Below are 12,748 nucleotides of genomic sequence, written 5' to 3' on the forward strand. Positions count from 1 at the left end.
CCATGTTTCTCCAAAGTGCTGTTTTAATTTTTTGCGCTTCTGGTAGAAAAGAAAATGGCAAACCCACCTCACAGGTCCATTTCTTCTGGTGCTGGAGCCACATCCCAGAGTTAGGGAGATGCAGAGGAAACAGAAATACAGCTCACTTAATCTATTAATAGCATCAGTCTGCACCAGACTTCCTCAAGGTGTGGCCCAAACAATTCCTGTTACTGCCATTTACCTTGGGGAATGAAGAGTGTTGTTAAATGTATATTTCTGGGTCCTTCCCCTGTCGTATTGAATCAGAGTCTCCGGAAAGGTGGCTTGGGAATGAGCATTGTAAACCAGCTTATCTGGTGGTTCCTGTGCTTACTCAAGCTGGAAAATCAGGGCTGTAGAGGTTGGTATTTAGTCTGGAGCAGCCTGAAGCAGGGGACTGAAGTCTTGGGAGGAAGGCTTAGCAATGTGACTGAGCACCAGATAGCAATGTGGTTGGGGTTCGGCAGAAAATATCCCACTTAAACACCCAGGTTTTCCTGAGTGGCATGTTCTAGAGGCTGTGATGGAGACAGGAGGATGTGGGGCATTCACTAGCCATCTTGCCGGAAGGCAGAGAGCACTGAAATGATGACCCATCTCTCCCTGTCCCCAACCCCAAGTGATGGAACTAGTCAGATGGGGCTGACCAAAACACGCAGCCTTCTAGCTTTAGCTTCCTTCATTCAGCAAATCCTTTTGAGCTCCACCTATGTGTCAGGCAGTATTGTTGGTGGGTTCACTCATGAACAAAGCCAAGATCCCTACCTTTGTAGAGTTTACCTGCTGGAGGTGAGAAGTAGAAAATAAATAATAAGTCAGATAGAAGGTAACAAATGCAATGGATAAAGGGAAAAGTAGAGCAGGGTAAAGGGGTTGGGTGGGGTCAGGAGTCAGTATTAAATGGGAGACCTCCTATGTAAAGGGCACGAGGAGGGTGGGGAGCTGGCTGTGCAGTTGTCTAAGGAAGTGCACAGGGCTTAGAAAACAGACAGTGCACAGGCCTGCAGTGGGGAGCAGATCGGGTGAGCCCTTCGGTCTGCGGCTTAAAGTCTTAAGCCCTTTTACTAGGAAACTTACTACCATGACCCTAATTCTTTTCATGCTTGGGTACAAAAAGGAAACTGACAGTACCCTTAGTAGGCATGGGCTAAGCTGCAGAATTGGGGGTCAGCGCTGGAAGGAACCTCCGGCTCATTCCCTTCTTCTTACCAGAATACAGGACATCCAGGGCTGTGCTGAAGGAGTGGCAGAGGTGGGACCAGGCTGTGGGCCCCCTTCCTGTTCACTGTGTTAGATTTTTCTGGGGAGTTCTGTTTGGGATTAACCCTCATGTTGGGCTGTGGAAGTGGTGGATTCAGAGGACTTTTCATCTTCCCTGAGGGTCCTCCCTCCCAGAGGCCATTGCTAACCAATGTCTCTCCCTTCTTTGCTGCTAATGGTGGGAGCCCTAGAGAGTGGCTGTCAGGCAGAATAATGGTTCTAGAAGACAATATACGCTTTATCAATATTGAATTTTGTAGCTCGCCTCTGCTGCCACTGTAGGAGGGAGCCGGCCAGGCTTGGCAATGTTATTTGATAATAGAATAATCATCATTTATATTGCAGCTCAGAGTGCCTCTGCCACTGACAGCAACTCAGTGCCTGGGTGTTGGGGAGATAAAACAGACTAGAAGGGAGCGTGAACTGGCTTGGGATCCATGACCCTGGAAAATTGGACTTTGGCCTCTCTCACTGATCTCTGAAAGGGGAGAATTTAGCAGGGATGTCCCCCAGGGATAAAAGCAGCCCTAAAATGCTTTCTATAAAACAATGTAAAAAAAAGGCGGGGGGGGGGGGTTACCTGTGACCACATCTAGGTCTTACCTCCTGCCCACCCTAGTTGGATAGTTGACTCTACTTTGTCCCCCCTCTATCATATCGTTCTTCAGCTGGGGGTGTAGCCAGCAGCTGGACAGTGGGGCACACTCTGAAGTGGCTCTTTGAGCCCAGGGGCAAAAGGCCATCCTGTTGGGCACATGGGAGGGAAGGAGGAGAGTCAGCCCGTGCACTTACAGATTCTGAGATTAGAGCTCCAAGGGACCTTGTGATGTCTGCAAATTTGGATGTCAATCTCTTAAGCAAATTAAAATTATCAAAGCTATTCTGTCTTAAATGGTGTGGTGAGTTATCTTGTTAAGAGGGCCGTCATACTTGTGTAGTTGTGGGGGAGTTTATATATTGGAAGCGTGGCTGTGAACTGGGCCAGACTTATACAATAGGACCCATGAAAGAAAGTAAAAGTCGCTCATTCATGTCCAACTCTTTGTGACCCCATGGACTGTAGCCCAATGCCAGGCTCCTCTGTCCATGGAATTCTCCAGGCAGGAATACTGGAGTGGGTTGCCATTTCCTTCTCCAAGGGATCTTCCCGACCCAGGGATTGAACCTGAGTTTCCTGCATTGCAGGGGGTTCTTTACCTTCTGAGCCACTGGGGAAGCCCTTACCAGGACCCATATTCCCCTGTATATTCCCACATAGTGAGACTCTTCTGGAGGGCCAGGATTAGGACTCCATACTTTCACTGCCGAGGGCTCAGGTTTGATCTCTGGTCAGGGAACTAAGATCCCACAAGCCATGCAGGGTGGCCAAAAGAAAAACCCCACAATTTAATACTGTTCTTCAGCATTTGAGATGTGCTTGACCCCATCTGTCTCCATTGTCTGCCAGCTCCCCAAAGGTCTATGCTGGAAAAGATAGGCCCATGCTGTGGCAGAGGGATGGGTGTTCAGAAACTTGGGGGTCTGTGGGCCCTGGCACATCTCCAAGGCTGGCTCTGGGGTCTCCTCACTCTCGTGAGTCATGTGTCTCTGCAGGTTGAAGACAGCCCATTCTCCTAAGGACTGATGGCAAGGCCAAGCAACCTTGGGGACTGTAGGTGCCAAAGTGAGAAGGACAGGGAGAGGGAAAGTTGCTAGGAATATAGCAGGAGGTGTCCCGGAGACATCTGGGATTACCTGACCAGGATAGGGTGGAGTCTGTGATGGGAGTAAAAGCTTGGGGTCGATACCAATGATATGTAGTGGGGTTGGGGTGTCCTGGAAGGGAAGGCAGAGATGGCTCAGAGCTGATGCTGTGAACCCAGGGTATCAGGAACACTTCGGGAGAGTCTGTAAAATGTGAACTCCTGCCACCCATCCGTACTTCCAAGGGAATACACTCTCTGAAGGCAGGTGGATGCTGGGGGTTCTGGCAAGTGGGCGGGGGCGGGGGGAGGTTTAGAAGAGGGAGCCGTGAGGGCCAGGGCAGGATGGGAAAGACAGGCCCAGGCCTTAGTCACAGAGGAAGAAGGGGGTCTGGGTGAAACTTTTAGATACACGTTTATGATAAAACCTGTGCTGGCCTTGCCTGAAGTTTTAACGGTAGAAAATAGGGGAGCAGAGCTAGAGGTCAGAAAATCCCAGTCCTAACATCAGTGTTATCAGTGACCTTGGACAGGCTCCGTTACCTTGGACAAATCACTTCACCTCTCTGAGTCTCGGTTCCTCTTACTCTAAAGTGAAAAGATTAGGCGTGATGGTTGCTAAGGTGTCTTTCCAGCTCTGAAGATACAGGTCTGTGACCCTAAGAGTGATACCGTTGCTCCGCTGTGAGTTGGTTTGGTGCTTTGCTGCACTGCACTCGGCAGACTGGAGCCTGGGCCCTGTGCTTTCTTTCTGGAATGCCACACTCGGGGCCAGCTTGTCCAGCGGCCGGCTTCCGGGCCAGGACCACCCCTGAGCACTTGATAGGGCTTTCCCCAAAGTGGGGCACTGCTTCTCTGGGAATAAATACATTACATTAGAAAGATTTTAAATCAGAGTTCCAGGTCCCAGTGAGTTTGAGAATTGGGATTAAAAGCATTCAAAACTTTTTTTTTTCTTTTACAGAATTTCTCAGCGCCTTTAACACACCACTATACATTTTGAATCTCTTAAGAGGGAGAAAATAGAGTATTTCCCAAATAATTTGATAGACCCATTTTTCTGAGGCGCATCTCATCAGATTTGCATGTCATAGAGTACCTTCAGAAGTCTTGCTATACTGGTATCTTTTTTTTAAAAAACAGCAACTCAAAATTACTCTTATTGTCTTTTCCCCAAATTCTTGGTCTTCAAGGTGGGTAGGAGTGTCCACTTTTCCTCCTCTGGAATCCTAAAGGGACTGTCTTTGTCACAGTCTTCCTAGGGCAGCCTTGCAGGCAGTCGTTTATCTTCAGCGAACTGCCGTTGACTCCTGTGAAACTGACACCCCTCATGGGTCCACATACACTGCCACATGTCTCCCAGCAGCAGAGGCTCACAGGGTAGGGAAGGCCAAGTCAAGAGGGCTCCTGTGAGCCCAGAGTCTCATCTTGGTGACCTAATCTGAGGGTCATTGTGGTTGGCTGGAGAGGTAGTAGCTGTTGACTGGTTTGGAGTTGGTTTTCTCTAAGAGACAGGAAAAAAGCAGCCAGAGTCTCCCACCCTAGGAATGTATACTGAGCCTTCTCCAGGCTGGATGGGGACGGGCAGTAAGCTGTGTCTTATTTGGGCAGGAAAGCCTGGGTTGCTGTCAGTTGGACTCAGCTTTTCCATGCCGTTTCCCATGTCCCTGTCTCATCACTCTGTTCTCCTTCTCTTTCCTCTTCTTTTGGGTTCTTTCCATCTGCCCCCACTGTGCTCCTAAGCAGACAAGCTCTCTTTCCTCCTCCCCCATCCCAGACTCCTCTTCACACCCCTTCTGTCCCCCCAGCCTGGCAGCCTGCCCTTTAGGAATGTTAATTAGCATTCATGGTTTAATTAATTCAGTAGCTAATTAATGATTGGGGGCTGGGAGTGGAGAGCTGGGGTGCAGGGGAGTTGGGGGCTGGAGGTGGCAGGGAGGAAAAGAGGAGGCTGCAGAAGGCATCGCAGATGGCTGTGCGGTGGCTGGCACTGTGCCCACCGCCATGGATGCAAACACTCACATGCACGCACACGCACACACTCACACACAAAAAAGGAAAGGGTGATCGAGGAATAAAATCAAAAGCAGGGAGAGAAGGGCACAGGGGCCCTGGGAACTGGGGGTGGGGAAGGCTCTAGATCTATTTGAATCTGCTCCGGAAGTGGAAAAGGAGGAAAAAAAAAAGAAACCACCACAGGCGCAGAGAGAAGAGAGCTCTCCCGGTACCCCACCCCGCCCCCACCCCACCCCAGCCACCCCTCCTCCCTGGCATGGGATTCATGGGCACCAGCTGAGGACAGGGTGCCCTCCCTTTGCCTGCCATAAACATTGGCACCGAGGACCCAGACTCAGAAGGACACGACATTCCCAAAGAAAATAGTTTTCCTTTTAAGTTGCTTTGTAAAATATACATGTATCTGTTTTTAAAAACATTGCACCCGTCTTGGTGTGAGGGCGAAGGCGAAGGAAAGAAGGTGACCGAGCCAGAGGAGACAGCGCAGATGGCTTGGTGGTGGTGTAGTGTGGTGAGTTGTGGGAGGATGAGAGGGGTCCGGCAGAGGTTGGGGGTGGGTGGAATGAGGACCCTGTTTTCCTCTCTTCATTTTGCTGTGGATGAAGGAGAGAGAGAGAAAGGGGGTGGGGGGAGAAGCGAGACAGATGGCAGAGTGGAGAGGCAGCAGCCAGTGCCGGCACTGCCCAGCCTGGGCGGACCCAGCTCCCCCCTCTGCCAGCCTCCAAATGCCACCCTTCCCCCATCCTCCCTCTCCCCATCCCCCCAGCTTGGCACTGATCTCAGAGAGGGAGGGAGGCTGGGCAAAGAGCATCTGTTCCCTCCATTCTCCCAGCTCCATCGGCTGCCAACCTAGGGCCATCGCCTGCCTCCATCACCCCTCCGCCCGCCTGCCTGCCCGCCTACCCACCCAATCCCAAATGGGTGCTGGATCAGGTGCTGAATCTGGCTGCCTCCTCGGGTATACCAGTCACTATGCATTGCTGTGTGTCTGCCACCGCTGCCTGGCACTCAAGGGGCCGTGTGTGTATGTGTGTGTGTGTGTGTGCGCGCGCGCGTGCATATGTGTACGCAGAAGTGAGTGCTGTATGTGAGCCTCCTGGGCATGGGTGGGGGTTGGCACTGCGGTCGCCAGTCTAATGTCCCACCCGAAGGACAGAGGGATCGGGTGGAAGGAGGGGAGAGGTTTGGGGCCTGGGTGAACAGAAGCAGGTGCCTGAGTTGCTTCACGCTGCCTGCTTACAGGCATGGCACTGCAGCTGCCACCCTTGTGCCTGTGGAGATGGAGGGAGGCAAATGAGGAGGGGGCAGTGGCGGGAGTCCTGGTGCTCTGGGAGGAAGGCTCGGTACCCAGGAGCCATTGGCATCACATCTGTCAGGCTGGCGCTCCGAGCGGATGCTGCAAGAATGGGCCCCAGGAGGCAGAGGGGAGGGGTACGGATGTTACTGATATCGCTGTCCATCTAGAGCTCAGCTCTGGGAACTGGTCGGACTGTGAGGTGGTTAGTCCTCTCCAGCCTGGGAACGTGAAGTGGTGGAGGGAGAGGCCAGGCAAGTGCCCAGAGAGCTTCTAAGAGCCAAGAGAAGAGGTTGTGCCACCGCTCCCCAGGGAGACTCTTTGGGCTGGCAGGCCAGCCTTTTGTTGGAGCGCGGAAGAGGCAAGGGGACCTGGCAGGAGGCGGGTGGGTGCTGGCAATGAATGCTCAGGGAGCCTGGCACGGGCTCTGGTGTTGTGTGGAGTGGGGGAGGGTGGCAATGCCTCTTGCTAATCTGGTTGAGAGGCTTGTGCCAGGAGTGAGAAGGGAGGAGGCAAGATGTTGGGTGTGAGTGTGTGTGAGTGTGTGTGTGTATGAGAGAGAGTTGTTTGGGAACACAGACTTTTTTCTGCCAGGACCTCCTTCCCGTTCCCTCTTAGGCATGGGGAGTAGAGCAACAGACGGAGAGAGGCATGAGGACACAAAGGAGAAAGCACGCCATTGCCAAGACCCCAAGGAAGGAGGATGGAGAGGCTGGCAGTCCTGCCTGGCCGCCAGCCAGTTTGCTGCTAAAGATGGCCAGATCCCCTCGCCTGGTCTGTATATGTTACTCTGCGGGCGTGGCGGGGGAGGGAAGGGCTTGCTTGCTAGCCGGGATCTGGAATGAGAAGGGCACCTTGCTGCGGATCCCATTTGGACGCTCCACTCTAACAAGTGAGATGTCTGGTCTTCTCCCTAGGGCCCTCCACCCCTCCCCCCTCCCTGCACCCCAGCCCTGTTTCATCTCCCTCACCACCTGGGTCCTACCGCTTGGCACCCAACCAAGTAGATGCCGCCACGCTTGGCAGCGCTGCACTGGCACGTGAACGGCATCCCAGACCCTGGCACTGCAGCAAACCCAAAGCCGCCGAACATGCTCACGACCGCCACTTGGCGGCAGGGAGAGGGGCGCACACAGGCGTGCCAGGTACTGGGTGGAGCCCTGCTATGGGGCAGCACAAGGATGTCCTCCACAGCGGGGCTGAATCTGAGCCCTCTAGTCAGCCCCGACTCCGCCTTCCTCCCAGCCAGAGCCCCCTGCCTTCTACCCCCACCACCTCCAAGAAAGGGGTTGAGATGATGCCACTATCCATATCTGAGCAGAATTCCGAGGGAAGCTAGAGCGTGGAGGGACCAGAGCATATTCAAGAGTCACAGCCAAGGTGCCAGGCTGGTGGACTCCACTCCTGTCTGGGGAGCAAGGACAGAAGAAGAAAAATCTAAGAGGGCAAATGAGATCCTGGAGAGAGGCCAGCCAGCTCTGTTGTCACAAAGATGGTCCCAGAAAAGACTTGCAGGGAAAGACAAGAAAGAGGGAGGGGCCCTCAGGCCTTGCTGCTGGATCGCGGGGCGGCTGGCACCTGGGTGGATTTTGTTCTGTCCTCTATGTGTGATTGGCTGATCTGCGGTTGAGTTGAACCGGTTCTTTCTCCCTTGCGATAAGGCCCATATTCGATAACAGTCCTAGAAAGATGGAGAGGTGATCAAGGCCTAGAGTGGTGGAATGGCGTAGGGAAGACAAAGGCGCCTTGAACTTATCCTTCCAGAAAGACCACTCTGGGAGATTTTGTGTTTACAAATTTCTTCTTGGCTTCCCAGTTCAAGGTGGACAGATTTTTCTATTTTTGAAGTCCACTCTTGGAAGAGAGACCGCAGATGAGCAATGACCCTCCGGGGTAGAACGGAAGGCTCTTAGGAGCAGAACCCCAGCATCTGTGGTAACAGAGACTGTCCCTACACCTCCAGGTGCAGTGCCATCAGCAGTCCTGCTAAATCGGACTATGGGCCTCCATGTAGCACGTTGGGCTTTCCTTGCTTCCTGGGTAGTCAGTGACTAGGAAGATCTTCAAGTAGAAGAACTGGCGGCTCTGGATGATGTCATGGGAGCTTGGGTGGCTCTAATGAGGGTAGGACCTGCCCAGAGGCGAGTAAAGGCATTGCCCGGGCTGGGGGTATTCTGATTTCAACACCTCTGGAAGTGGATGCAGCTTCAGAAGGTGGTTTCCACAGTGGAGGAGAAAACAGGGAGGACTCAGCCAAGGGGGCGAGTGGGTGATGCCTGTAACTTTTTTCCTGTTCAAGAACAGTCACCACGAGCAAAAGACACAGACTTCCAAATGTCAGGGTAATGAGGAAGACAGTCTGAGGTGATGCTAGCCCCCTGTGGCAGCCCTGGGTGTAGCAGGGTTGAGCCTTGGATGCTGGAAAGTGGTGACAGGTCACAGATGTCTGTGGGGCTGAACAATATACATCAGACATTCTCAGACTTCAGAAAGCACAGAATCACTTCAAGCCTGCAGAGAGGTTATGCTGCAGGCTGACTTAGTTGGTCTGTGGTGCGGTCTAGAAATGTGCATTTAAGACAAGCTCTCAGGTGACTGTGATGCAGAGGGACAAAACTCTTGAGAACACTGTCCTAAGAGATGGCAGTCACCTTAGAGGACAGTTAATCAAGTCTGGATTTCCCACATCTTTTGCATCTTCCTTCACCCACCCCAACCGTTTTTGTGTCCTTATGTGGTCATTGTGGTGGGATATACGTATTGTGGGTTGTGGGGATGTGTGTTTTAGGTGGGGGCAGCAGGAGGAAAAGGAGAGATTATGAGGTCAAATCAGGTAGATTTAACTTGTGAGAACTAGGTTTCTCACTGGCAGGCATTATTGCAGAAGAATCCCTCATGGGACGCTTTCAACCCCCAGGTTTGATGGTTGGCTGCCCTGTTTCTGACACCTCACCACTGAGAACCCCTTAGGTTAGTGGTGTCGGGAGATGGCTGGCTGCGGCACAGGCAGTTGGATGTGGACCGTGCAGCTCAGTATGGGCTGGGCTTCTTTCTGGAGGCAGGTGAGGGTCCCTGGAAGTGGAAGCAGAGCTCGGCAGAGGCCAGTGCTTAGTGAGTTGCAGCCGGTGCGGCTGTTTGGGCACTTGGCGGGGCTCTCCTGGTTTGAGCACAGTGGAGGGCAAGCTGGCAGAGAGGACATGCTGCAGCCTGGGATATCAGGGAGGGCCTATAGATGTGGGCAGTGCTGAGCTCCTGCCGATGCCTTGTTCCAGGCTTTTAGCCACTGTCTGTGTAAGAGTCTGTATGGCCAGGGTAGGTATGAATCAATGCCGGTCACCTTCCCCCACCCCGACCCCCACCACCGTCTTTCTGGTCCACTGATAATCCACCTGCTTCTCTGCTAGCATCTATCAGACACCTCTCCGTGGCTGGGAGCTGCAGGAAGCATGAAGCTCAGACTGCTGACAGGGAATAATGCCGTTGACCCCTTGTCTCTCCTTTGTCTGAAGGCTGTGGGGATTCTCTACACGAAGGAGAATGGTGGGGTGGGTCCTCACTCAATTTTATGTTCTTCTCAGAGTTTATGTCTTTCCCTGGGAGGCTTCCCCTGAGGATCATTTCCTATCTTCCTCTAAATTTAATGAGTGGTGGTCTAGGTCTTCTGCAGACATCCTCTCTGGGTTTTCTTTCATTTGATCTTTTCATGATGTAGCCACGCTATAATGCTGTAACCCCTTGAGGCTGGGACACTAGACTTTCTTATCAGAGCCAGAGCTTCATTGGAATCAGGGCATTTCTTCCTTACTCAATCCTCTAGGAATGACATCCTGAAGGCTTACAAGTTTCTTAGTTGCTCCCCAATACCTGGCCCTTCCTGTAACACAGGCTCCCAGCCCAGTTTACCCCTGTGTTTTCCCCAGAGTTTCTCTCTGGTTTCTCTTCTACCTCCCTCTTCCCAGCATCACACAGCAGAGGAGTTTAAGGTCCTTTCCATGGACTAGTGGTCAACATTTGGTCACTCCTCCTGATACTGGTTACATTTCTCTGTTTATAAGCTTTTCTGAGTTAGTGTGTGAAGAAGACGACTGTGTATTGGAGGGTGTTTCTACTTAACGGGAGGGCAGTTGGTGACTCTGGGGCACGGCCCTTGCGCCTGTAAGCCCGTGCAGCCTCTCCTTGCTGGCATCTGTGTGTATCCGTGCAGCTTTCCGCATGGTTCTGATGCTGTTTCGGAAGCTGTGCTTGCTTGTTCTGTTGGTGCAGTTGCGTTTGCAGCGTGCTGTATTTCAGGTGTATATATCTATACAGGGGTGAATGATTCGATGATCGAGTGTTCAGAGTGGCCAAGATTTGGGGAATCAGTGATGTGGTCTAAAAGCCCTGAATATGGTGAAGGAACAAATAGAAGGAATTAAACAGGTGGGCGCCACTGTGCCAGGAGTAACTGGCTTTCTCGGTTCTTGTGCGTGCTTCTGTAAGTCTGTGCCAGAGGCCAGAGGGTCAGGGAAGAACAGCTCTCTTTCTGTGGTCCTCTTGCAGACTCTGACCCATTTGGCCAACAAGTCTTCAGATTTTCTCATTCTACAGACTTTGATTTTTGCTCCTAGTTCAGAATTGGGTACCTTAAGCCATCCCCAAATAGGCTCTGGCTTAGAGCAAAGACAGCTAAGATCACAATAAGTAGGATGGACCAGAATTTGGGTGCTTTAGGACTTATGTATGTCAGAAACCCTAGGCCTTTGCCCCAAGCCATGGAAGACCAATCTTACGAGCCACTGATTCAGGCTCACTTTAGAGCTGGGGGGTGGGGCGGGGTGGGTGCTACAGGACGTGGTGGATGTACTGTACCCACTACAGGAGTGGATGTCCTGCCCACGCAGGTTGGTCTACTGCTTCACAGAAGCTACACATTTCAATCTGGGCAACTGGGCGTTCACCTGTAGCATTTTTCACGGGGCCATGCCGACTCAGCCTCTCTCCACAGAACTACCCACTCATGTAATCTCCAGAGCATAAGTGGAGGACTTGTCTTGGGAAGGGGTTGGGGAGGAATGCTTCACGCCACTGGCAACGTGGAATGGCACCTTCCAGAAAGAAGCACGTTGACTGACTTTAGTCAGCAGTTGGCCAGGCTATTGTGTCCCCAGATTACAGAATTCCTGGTAAGGACAGCTCCATAGTCAGCTCCAGTTCACGACTGTGAATGTACATGGTGTCTCCGCACCAGGGAATCTGGGTGTAAGAAATTGTGTTGAAGAGCAAGAGGAGGATGAACCTGTGGCTATATTAACTCCTGGAGAAGATATTCATGGTTCAAACTAAAGCCAACCTACCCTGGCTGTAAATCCCCAAAATGCATGATACCACACCTCTAATCATGCCACACCAGGTGTTTGCCAGTGTGTTTTTTTAAAATATTTTCTTTTTTCCTCCTCTTTTTTTTCTTCTAATTTTTGTTTGTAACTTTTATACACAAATCACATTCCCAGAAAGCACAAAGTGAAAAAGCTTCTTTCCTCATATACATGCTGCTAAGAAAATAATTTTATACACAGAATTTCAACAGGAGAGGGCAAAGGATGGGAGGTGTGCATGAGAGAAAAGTAGAAAGGTGGGGAAAAGGGAAAAGGGGGGGCCGCAAGAGAGAGCCCACGGTTGGGCAGTTTCACTCCTCTTGCCTGTATTTGTAACTGGTGTATTTAGCATCATAAGGATAACTAATCCACCCAACCCGTGATTTGCTAGAGTTGGAGCTTTTAATTTCAGAAATGAATGGGCCCGGAAGTGAGATTCACAGAACATAATGGGGACTAGGGCCTGAGCAGTTTTCCCGTCCCTTTTCCCCTTCTATCTTTTCTGCACATGAGCCACTGCTTCAGCATGAATATGTTTGAGGAGTGACTGACAGACCATGAAATCAGTCCCAGGGCTGGCTGGATGAGCGTGTGTGTATGTATGAAATGGATAATGGTAGCAGAAGCAGCCTGAAGGGAGCATGTGGAAGGAAACCACCTAGAAAGGGGAGGTCTTAGGGGCAAGGGTTGGAGGAGAAGCCATCTGGAGGACTGGAAAGTTTCTGCAGGCTTTTCTTTGCTAAAATACCTGCTTTTCCACCCAGTGCCACTGCAGGTAGGCTTTGAGGTTGCCACAGTTACCACTTGATTCTTACAGAAAAACGAGGTTAAAGGTGGTTAAAGGTTAAACCCTTCTAGCTGATTCCTCATCTGTTGGTTCCCTGGGGGATCTCATCCTATCAAAGATTGACCTTGGGCTTCAGTCATCTCCTTGCCCACCCAGCTCCTTGGATGTCATCAGCTCTAGGCCCTATGAGCCTCACAGGGAGCACCTCTTTTGGGGGGTACCTCCAGAAGCTGCTGGTTCCTGGAGGAGGTAGATGTGGCTGGAGGAAGCTGGAAGCCAGGGCACAGGATAGGGTTTGGGGGTTAAGAACACAGATGGGGAGGAAGGGTCCCCA

The sequence above is a fragment of the Oryx dammah genome, unplaced genomic scaffold (assembly GCF_014754425.2).
Source record: "Oryx dammah isolate SB20612 unplaced genomic scaffold, SCBI_Odam_1.1 HiC_scaffold_26, whole genome shotgun sequence".
Taxonomy (NCBI): domain Eukaryota; kingdom Metazoa; phylum Chordata; class Mammalia; order Artiodactyla; family Bovidae; genus Oryx; species Oryx dammah.